Source organism: Rana temporaria, chromosome 4, assembly GCF_905171775.1.
Source record: "Rana temporaria chromosome 4, aRanTem1.1, whole genome shotgun sequence".
NCBI lineage: Eukaryota > Metazoa > Chordata > Amphibia > Anura > Ranidae > Rana > Rana temporaria.
Genome location: NC_053492.1, coordinates 263,529,032 through 263,539,693, shown reverse-complemented (window position 1 = coordinate 263,539,693; position 10,662 = coordinate 263,529,032). Strand labels below are relative to the sequence as shown.

General features: G+C 44.1%; 1 pseudogene; it reads left to right on the top strand.

The window, feature by feature from the left end:
• The first annotated feature begins 9,837 nt into the window (after positions 1 to 9,837).
• On the top strand, positions 9,838 to 9,946 carry LOC120938731 (annotated as a pseudogene).
• Positions 9,947 to 10,662: the final 716 nt, after the last annotated feature.

The following is a 10,662-nucleotide window of genomic DNA, read 5'->3' as shown; positions in this document are numbered from 1 at the left end:
TATTTATTCATATACGTAAATTGGAATTGTATGCCGGCATCACACTTGTGCAGTGTGTTCACGAAATGTGTGTGTCGTGCTTGTGGTGCATAAGTGAAACCCCAAAGGAGGGGGAGGTGCACTAAGCGCAGCAAAATGCTTGTTTAAAAGCACTCAATCTCAAAAAGATGCATGAGCAACATGTCAAAAATGTGTGAAAATGCACATATTGCATAATGCGCTATAGTAGTGTGAATGGGGGTTTTGTGATTGTATAGAGCGCTGGGCTGTGGAGAGGGCAAGATAATGATATTGCTGAGGAAAATCTGTCAGTTTTCCTACTTCCATAAGTTTTCCTACTATAAAGAGCAAGCAAGCGTGTAAATGATTATGTTAAAAAAAATATATTAAGTTGTTCCCACATGTCCCACCACCATTTAGTGCCAATGGATAGTCAAGTTTCCCCTGACTGCATTCAATAAACCTAGCATTGGTATAACAACAGCAGAGTTTGAGTTACTAAATTATTGCTTGTCTCTGGCTGTTTGCCCCTCGGGCTGTCCACGTTCTTGATTTTAAACTTTTTTTTTTCATTGTTTTTATTGACTTTTAAAGGAGAAGTACAGCCAAAGCTTGTTTTCAGCAGACAGTGGGCTAAAGCCTGCTGTCGGCTGACATCACAGAGCCGGTACAGGCTGGGGAAAGATCGTGACAATATGGTCGGGATCCATCCAGAGCCCTGAACTGGCACCTGGCGCAGCCTCTGAGCGAGCGCTGGGAGCCTGACCCGGCCACTCCCGCCCTCTCCACAGCCCAGTGCTCTAATGAGAGCGGGGAAAGGCAGAGCAGAGAGCCAGTATCTGGCAGTCACCAGCTCTCTGCTCATAGAGTTCTGAGAACAGAGTGATCATCGGTGTTTGATCACTCGGTTCTCAGTCTTGGTGCCAACGGGGGACAGCTGCAGCATTGGACCGATGCTTCAGCCACCAAGGTAAATCTGATTCTTGAAAATAAAAAAATGTAGAACTTCTGTTTTAAAGTGTACAAAACAGAGCCAATTGGGCATGCCCCAGCTCTGCTTATGTAAGTATCAAAACTAAGACATTCCATCAGTTCCTTGTTGGCTTATTGGGGTAAAAAAAAACTGAAGAAAAATGCATGAAAAATGTATCCCTTTAAATCTTATGGAAAAAAAAAACATGCACAATTTTTGTCTGGTGTCTGGAAATGAAGCTTTCCTCATAATGGAAACAGCAGGTGCAGACATAGCTATGAATAAGCACTGTTGACAGTGTGAAATGCCCCTGCTCCTGTGTTCCGCTGTTTGCTGTGGCTTGTATTTTTGGATTATCATCTTTTCTACAATAAAGGCATTCATTTTGAGTGTGGCTGTCCAGAACTTTTCCTTACCTAATTGATGCTGCACCTGTCTCCCATCGGCTCTAAGACTGAAAACTGAGCGATCAAACACCGCTGATCACTCTTTTCTCATAGCTCACTGCTTTACCCCCCCCCTTCTTCCTCCCCTGGGCTCACTGAAGCACTGGGCTGTTTAGGGGGTGGGAGCGGCTGGCTCACGCTCTCAGCGGCTCGCTGAGAGACTAACACCCTTTTCACCATGGGGTGTTTTTCAGGCACTTTTAAAAAAGCACCTGTAAAGCGCCTAAAAATAAGCCTCATTTGCAATCCCAATGTGAAAGCCTGAGTGCTTTCACATTGGCGCCCAAGCGCCAAAGCGCCTGAAAAACACCCCAGTGTGAAAGGGGTCTTAGCGGAGCTTTACCAGCGTTTTTTGGGCGCTGGCAGTGTGAAAGGGCTCTGAAAGCACTCGGGATTGCAGGTGAGGCTTCTTTCAGGCGCTTTACATGCACTTTTTTTAACGCCAAAGCGCCTGAAAAAATTACCCAGTCTGAAAGGGGTCTAAACCAGGTGCCGGTACAAGATTGCGGGCAAGATCCTGACCATATTGTAGCAATCTTGCCCGTGCCTGTACTGGCTCTGTGACATCAGCCGACAGCAAGCTTTAGCACACTGTCTACAGAAAACGGGTCACAGGAGGGCAGAACGAACTGCATTCCTGTGATCCATAGGAGAAGTACAGCCAAACAAGCTTTGGCTGTACTTCTCCTTTAAAATGAATGGAAAATGCATCAAAAACACACCCGCGGTGCATTTTTGGAGTCACATGTCCAGTTTCACAGGTGCACGATTTGTGTCAGGAGTCCAGAAAATGCGGGAAAAACGTGGTAAAAATGCATATGCAACGGAGCAGTGTGAATGCACCCTTAATGACATCTATTGATGATTGCAGTAGATCGATTGTTATGTTTTTCTTTTTGCATATCTTAAACATAATAAATGCTCTACCCCTCAAACTGACTTTTTAAGCACCAGCTGGAGTGACTGATAATAAACTCTATTTATGAATTTAAACCATAAGCCTGAACGTCCTGGCAGATTCAATGAGTGTTTCAAGAGATTACCGTTTTTGTGTTTGTCATGTGTACATGAACTTGGTTAAACTTCACTCTAGTAACATACAGTACAATGCTATAAAACTGCTTTCTGCTGTGATCTTACTGGTAAAATTAATTTTAGGTGAAATCATTAAGGAATTATTATTGAGCTTGACAGGCAGTAACTGACTTTTAAAAACGTCCATTGTGCCGTGTTTACACGTTTAGCAGCGTTTGCATTTAGAAGCGCTTTTTTTGCGTTGCAAAAAATGCTTCTAAATTCATCTGCCTAAAAAAGACTATAAACGACCCTGTGTACATGTACTGATAAGATAACAGAGGAGAGTTCAGGGCAAATGAAAATAACACCCTACTGCTTCTGATGTAGACAACTTGTTTTTCTAAGGACCACAAAACAAATATTGAACTTCATATTTATGTGTAGAGTCCTTATTTATGTAGCACCCTGGTGTTTAGACAGGGTTGCTAACCAGTTTTGTTTGTTAGGTAGTAATTTTCCTGGCTAATTGTTAGGAGATCCACTGATTTCCCCCTAATTCTGGAATTAATGCACTTTTCTTTTCTGTCACTAGGTGGCATTGTAGCTGGTGAAATTAGATAGACAAGGGCATAGCAAGGACAGATTATGCATGGATTGGGTGTCTCAGCCAATGGGAAGGGTTTCTTTAAGCCCCTTGGCCTGCTGGGAGAGCCTATTTATTTGGGTGGAGTCAGGTGATCAGTGTTCTGTGCCACCTGCATGGCTGTCTGGGTGGACATGTGTTATGTCACCCCGGGCTGCTAGGCCAAAAGCCTGAGGCCAATCCCGGGGACACCTGGCTGCAAGGCTGCCTGAGGCCTATCCAGATGCAGGAGAAGCAGTGTAGGGTTGGGACTGCAGGATTGGAGTCCAACCGAGTTGCGAAGTTTCAGCCGGTTGGGGAACCAGTTGTGGTCGGGGGTAGAGGGGAAACTGTCTCCACTAAGGGACCATCCACCTTGTTACCGGAGACTACTGTGAGTAAGCTGAGCAAGTACATGAGGAGTCTTCTCACCAGCCGGAGAAAGTAAAGAAGTGGGAAAGAATCAGCAAGTGTCAAGCGAGGGACCCAGCAGGATAGCAGGGGTGACACTTGAGAAGTGTATAGCGGGATAGCTGTGGAAGAGCTCAGGGGATCCAGTGACGACTGGGATCTGGAAGTCTAGTGAGAGACTGGGAGCTAAGTAAGGGAAGATCTACAATGGGATACTGTGAGATAAGTAAAAAGACTGTTCTGTGTTACCAAGAGTTATATACAACTAAAGTTACTGACTGTTGCAAGACTAGTTGCCATAGGAGACAGCGTCCTACCTATACAGAAGTGTTATCCGGCTGGAGGCCTTCTACTATATAGCTGTCTACCTATAGAAGGCTCAGAGTCTGCCAATTACCATTACATCTACTCAAGGGTGTCCTGGCCCTAAACCTCTCTCCCCCAGTTCTGTTAAGAGACAATAAATCTTGTTTGTATTAAAATTGTGACTGGCGCCCATCATTCTTCTTGCATCACCCCCATTATGCCTGGTAACCCACTCTACAAGGAAGGATGTCGGCTCTCCCTAACCTTTGAGGTCACCATTAGGCCTCTGGGGCCCCGGGACCGTGCTACATTTAAATGCAGTTTTAATACATACAAAACAGGGAAAATTATCCACAAAGTAAATTAGATCACAGTGAGGCGTTAGTTACCAAAGTGTATACGATATTGTATTGTAATGCAGGGTTCGACAAATTCCGGGCGCCAGGTCGCCGTTGCACCTAGAATTATCGACCTGGTGCCCGGGGCAGCAGAGTCTGCGGAGCAGACGGGAGGGATCTGCTGGATCTGAGCTGGGCTCCCGGAACGGGCTATAAGGATCTGTCTATACCAACCTGTCACATCCCTCTGTGGATTCTATGGTTTAAGGATTTATGCTGCACTTTCGATTCCATCCTGTGTTGTGATCCCATTTCCCTGGATATCCCGCTGTGGAGTAATAGATAACGCTGATATTTATATATAACAAACTCCTCTATGCTTACCTGATCTATGCAATGGATTTGCACAGAGTGGCCCCTGAACCTCCTCTTCTTGGGTCCCCCGACAGCGCTCCTGGCTCCTCCTATATGTCCAGTGCCCCCACAGGAAGCTACTTGCCATGGGGGCACCCATGCTGGCTCGCTCCTGAGCTCCCCCTGTGCTCCATTTGGCCCTGCCCCCGCTTCCTCGTCACTGGAGTTGATTGACAGGAGTGGGAGCCGACGACTCACGTCCATGACACTGGATCGGATCGGACTCAGGTAAGCAACAGGGGAGTGGGGGTGCTGGGGGGATCATGCAGCAGAGAAGGTTTTTTTTTACCTTAAAGTGGTTGTTAAGCCACTACTATAAAATCCTTCCATCACCTCTGTAACATTCCTGATGACGTCAGGAGAAAGAGAGCAGAGGAGTCACGTGAGCTGCTCTGATATAGGTACGGATGGGCATATTTTTTTTATAAAACACAGGGACACATATTGTTATGTTACAGAGGGGATGGGAGGATTTTATAGTAGTTATGAGAGAAGGAGGGGAGGGGCGGGCACTAACACAAACAGACAGGCAGGAAGGGGTGGGGGGGAGGTGGTCAGAGCAGGGCTGCAGATGACGGAGGCACGTGAACTGACCACGGTGTCAGGGCTCAGCAGCCATGATATACCATGGTCAATTTACAGGGGGGATGGTATAGCCAGGCAGGATCAGCCAGGTTTTTTTTTGTGGCAGAGAGGGCCAAATTACACAGCACAAGCACAGTGCTGTATACAGGCATACCCTGCTTTACGTATCCTCACTTTATGTAGACTTGCGACACGTTGATGTCTATGGGATATCTTGGTCAGCTTGATATGGCACTGCTCCTGAACCATAAAGTGACAGGGACACCAAACTTGGGGAGCACCGAAAGGGGACACAGGACTACAAAATATCAGCTTTTGTGGTTGCCTAGGTAATATACCATGTTTTAGTCCTGGATCCCCTTAATATGAGCCCCAAGTTTGGTGTCCCTGACACTTATGGTTAGGGAGCAGTGCCATATCAAGCTGACCAAGATTTCCCATAGACAACAATGTTAAATGTTAAAACCCGGGAGCAGTACCATGTCAACCTGACCAAGATTTCCCATAGAGCTAGTGTATTTACATGCATTGAGAAGTGAAAAAAGGTATTGCTTCACGTTAAGTACATTATAGATTTACATACATGCTCCGGTCCCATTGTGTACTTAGAAATGGGGTATGCCTGTAACATGCATTAAGGGAACAGTATCTGTGTTTTTTTTTTAGGTTAACAAACTGCATTAAGGTAAAAAAAAAACCTTGAGGCTTTAGAACCACTTTAGGGAATTAGAAATGTAATCGCCTATTTACAACTCCCGCATGCTGTGTCTTTATTCTGTGTGGTTGCCCTTTAACACCAGAATGGTAGCTCGAAAATGTATTCCTAGTTTTCTGTCTGACTTTGCTATTCATTGTGATTCTTTCTGGTGTACCCTCTCCCTCCTCTTGTTGCAATATGCATTACTAAAACAAATTCTATGGCTGGCATCTTTGTTACAACTCTGTATGTTGAGAGCCCTGCTTCTCCAAATGACTTTTTATTAAATATGAACCAGGTATCAAATTTAAACAGCCATAATCAGTGTACAGCTTTCAAAGGACTTCAAGGTGATATTTTTGTATTTGCAAATGTATTTGAGTTTCCTGGATAAAGTAGAGTATTTTAAAAGTATGCAAAACTACACTGCATCTGAACGCGACAAATTAAAAATACTCTTTACATAGTTACATAGTAGGTGAGGTTGAAAAAAGACACAAGTCTATTAAGTCCAACCTATGTGTGTGATTATATGTCAGTATTACATTGTATATCTCTGTATGTTGTGGTCGTTCAGGTGCTTATCTAATAGTTTTTTTAAAGTATCAAACGATTCTTCATGAATCCATGCTGATTACTGCTAATGATACTGTTCTCATTACTAAAATCTTGTATATAGTCCCTTATCGTCCCCTCCAAGAGCTTGCATACTATTGATGTTAGGCTAACTGGTCTGTAATTCCCAGGGATGAGGTTTTAAAGTGGTTGTAAACCCTTATACAGTATATACCCAGTACCTATCCTCAGATATATGATAAACAGAGATAAAACAAATGCTCCTACAAGTTGTACCTGTTCATCTGCAGTCCTCTTTTCTCTACAGTCAGAATCTGTCAGCAGCACAAAGCAGGGGACAGGGTATCAAAATTCATACAGGACACAGCTCACAGAGAAGCACGCTGAGCCTGATAGGAGGGAAGGCACACATTCCCCTCTTCATGTTAGAAGGAGAACAAGCACAGCTATGACTGTCAATCACAGGCTGTGTGCTGGAGCTCTCTTTCCCTACCACCAATTATGTCTTGGATTCATGCAGATAACAGAAGAAGAACATGGCAGAAAACCAAATCACACTCAGAGCTTTTGATAGAGACAAGTACACAATATAGCAGGATGTGTTTTGTTCAGATTTCATGTCTGAGGTTTACAACCAAATACATTTTTAATATTCAAAGCAAACCCCTCACTCATCCATGTCTTCATGCTTTATTTTCCTGAGAAACCACTTTGAAAAACACCCCCTAGCATTTCTGGCCATGGCCACCTTGAGTTAGGGAAGATGATTTATGTAGTATTTACTTCCTAGATTCCTTCTTCCCTTAGGTCAGGCATGCAGGCAGGAGTGTGCTTAGCTCAGAAATACTCCCCTCTTGAAGTCTCCTGGAATGTATGGCATCATTTGTCTAGGGTTGGAACCAAAAGATAATTTCAGAAATGTAAAAATAAAAAAAAAGTCATAAAAATGGTAAAACTAGTAAAAACTAACTTTTATTTGTAAGGCGCCTGAAAAGCGCCTCTCAAGCCTCCCCAGTTTGAAATCCTGAGTGCTTTCATACTGGGTCGGTGCGCTTGCAGGACGGGGGAAAAAAACCCTGCAAGCAGTATCTTTGGGGCAGTGTGCTAGTGCGGGGCGGTGTTCAGTGTGATAGAGGTCTAAATTGCATTACTTTTATGTGTGCGTTCTTTAAGGGCCCTGTAAACGAATTATTAGTTTTTTTCAACCCGATTGTTAAAGCGGACTTGCCTACACACGATCGTGAAAAAAAAATGCTCTAGCAAAGCGCGGTGACGTACAACACATATGACGGCACTATAAAGGGGAAGTTCCATTCGGATGGCGCCACCCTTGGGGCTGATTTTGCTGATTTTGTGTTAGTAAAAAATGATTCGCGCTTTTTAGTCTGTTACAGCGTGATGAATGTGCTTACTGAGTGAGTGAGTGAGAAACGTATATAGCGCAACACATGCGAACTGAATCGCCTCTGGGCGCTTACTCTATTACGAACGCTAGTTTTACCAGAACGAGCGCTCCTGTCTCATAACTTGCTTCTGAGCATGTGCGTTTTTTTCACATCGTTAAAGCCCACACACGACCATTTTTTACGACGTTAAAAACGACAAGGTTAAAAACGACGTGAAAAATTAGAGCATGTTCTAAATTTTTAATGGCCATTTTTTCCCGCGTGAAAAATGCTCTGAAGCCCACACACAATCGTTTTTAATGACATTAAAAAAAAAAACTTCATTTTTTACAACCCGAAAAACGGTCGTGGCATAAGAGTGCAACAGTCATTTATTTGAGACTTGATGAGAGAAAAAAGACCATAATGACATTTTCTGTGGGCACTCTCTGCATTAGTCTACGAAGCATAATACAAGTGTCAGCAGATTTGAATATAGAAAGGAAGTATGAGTTTTAATCACTTTACGTCGGCAGAATGGCTCATGTGGGAAAAGCAATGTACCTGTACGTTGCTTTGAAAATCCCGCCACGCGGGCGCGCTGCGGGCTCCGTGACCGTGCCTGCTAGACAGGCGGACTCGATGTCCACCAGTGTCCAGCGATCGTGTCACGGAGTGGCAGAACGGGGAGATGCCTATGTAAACAAGGCATTTCCCTGTTCTGCCTTGTGACAGGACACTGATCTACTGATCTCTGTCATCGGGAGCAGTGATCAATGTCATGTCACTGGTAGCCCAGCCCCCCCACAGTTAGAATCACTCCCTAGGACACACTTACCCCTTCATCACCCCCTAGTGGTTAACCCCTTTCCTGCCAGTGTCATTTACACAGTAATCAGTGCATTTGTATAGCACTGCTCGCTGTATAAATGACAATGGTCCCAAAATAGCGTCAAAAGTGACTAATGTGTCCGCCCTAATGTTGCAGTCATGATACTAGTAAAAAAATATATATTAATAAAAATGCCATAAAATTATCCCCTAATTTGTAGACGCTATAACCTTTGCGCAAACCAATCAATATATGCTTATTGCAACTTTTTTTTTTTTTACCAAACATATGTAGAAGAATACATATCAGCCTAAACTGAGAAAGAAATAATTTTTTTATATTGTTTTTTTTTTTGAAATTTTCGTTATTTTTTGTTTATAGCACAAAAAATAAAAACCGCAGAGGTGATCAAATACCACCAAAAGAAAGCTCTATTTGTGGGGGAAAAAGCACGTCTATTTCGTTTTGGTACCACGTCGCACAACCGCGCAATTGTCAGTTAAAGCAAAGCAGTGCAGAATTGCAAATAGTGCTCTGGTCAGGAAGGGGTTACAAATATCCAGGGCTGAAGTGGTTAAAATACAAGGAGGCGTTTTATGGTGTAAGGTGGGAAAACACAGAACTTATTAATACTTTGTTTCCTGATTTTTTATTTCTTATAGGTTTGGTTCACACTAGAAAACAAGTGTTACAGTATGGTCCGGTTTTGCAACCCATTTTGCAACCCACTTTTTCAGAATGTATTACACCAAACAGCATAGTACTGTGGTACAATGTGGTTTGGTGTCTGCAGACAAGCTGCTTTTGCGAGATTCATTTTTGGGTGCCATTAACAATTCATTGGCACCTGCACATTCTGGCAAGGGCAGCACGTTCATCAGCGCTGTGGTGGGAGACGTGCAGAATGTGCCTTTCCTGTACTGTGCTTTGGTGTGAACTGAAAGAGCAGGGTAGTATTCTTTTATCTTCTACATTTGAATAATGGCTTGTTCTTTTGAATAGTTTATTGTTGATTGGACCTGTGTAATTTCTGAAGTGGTGGTACTTACAGAAAGTATTACCTTTTGTCAGTCTGTTCTGTAACCACTCTTGGTTGCCTATGTTTTTTTTTTTTTTTGCTCTAGACTTCACAATAAGTAGTCTGCACATAAAGCAGAACTAAAGTAACTTTTTAATTATTATTATTTATTTAAACACTCTGCATTCAAATCTGTTATGTTTTGCATTAGCCATATTTCCCTTTTCGGCCTTTTGGCTAGAAACAAGTGTAGTATTTGTTCTTATCAGTTGCCAGAGGATGCGCTGAAGCACCTCCTAAATGGGGAGGGTGGATGCAAATCCAATGGTGTCATTGCACCTGAAAGGATGGTTTCGGTTGGGACTATGCTGAGCTGCCCGTCAGATACTGGGGGCCGGCCGATGGTTGAGTCTGAGCCATCTGGAAGGGTGCTCCTGGTGAGGATGGGTGGCTGCACTGGGTCTGGTCTTTTTGCAGAGTCTTAGTCCGGCCTTCTGGCTGGTCGGTGTAAGTGCTGTCCCTGTCAGCGATCTGGTAGGAGGAGCTGGTACTGCCCTGGGATGGTGACGGGGTAGGACCATGCAAATCCGCCGGGTTGATGGGGGCCTGGAAGGGCTAGTATTGGTGGAGGCTGCTATCCGAAGGGCAGCTCTCCCTAAGAAAACCTTGAAGGGCTCTCTATCTGGCAGGGGTGGAGGGCTGCACTGACCGGTCGGGGGGGTTGGTTTTGGGACTTGAAAGCCTATGGCGCATGTGCCCCTGGAGTGGCAGTCCAGGGGTGCCGTACAATCACTGCGAGTGAGGGTCACGCTGATTTATGGCACCACGGTCACTGCACCAGTACACGCTTTTTTCGCACCTGCCTCCTGGGCTGGGCCTTTTGGCTGGGACCGGAGGAATTTTTTATACCGGGCCGGAGGGCCTGGCCATTGTATTGCACAATGGCCACTTTCACTCTCCTCTTCACTATCCCTTTCCCCACTTTATTAAATTTATTCCTTTGTTTGTCATGTTTTTGTATTTTTATATGGTACACATTTTT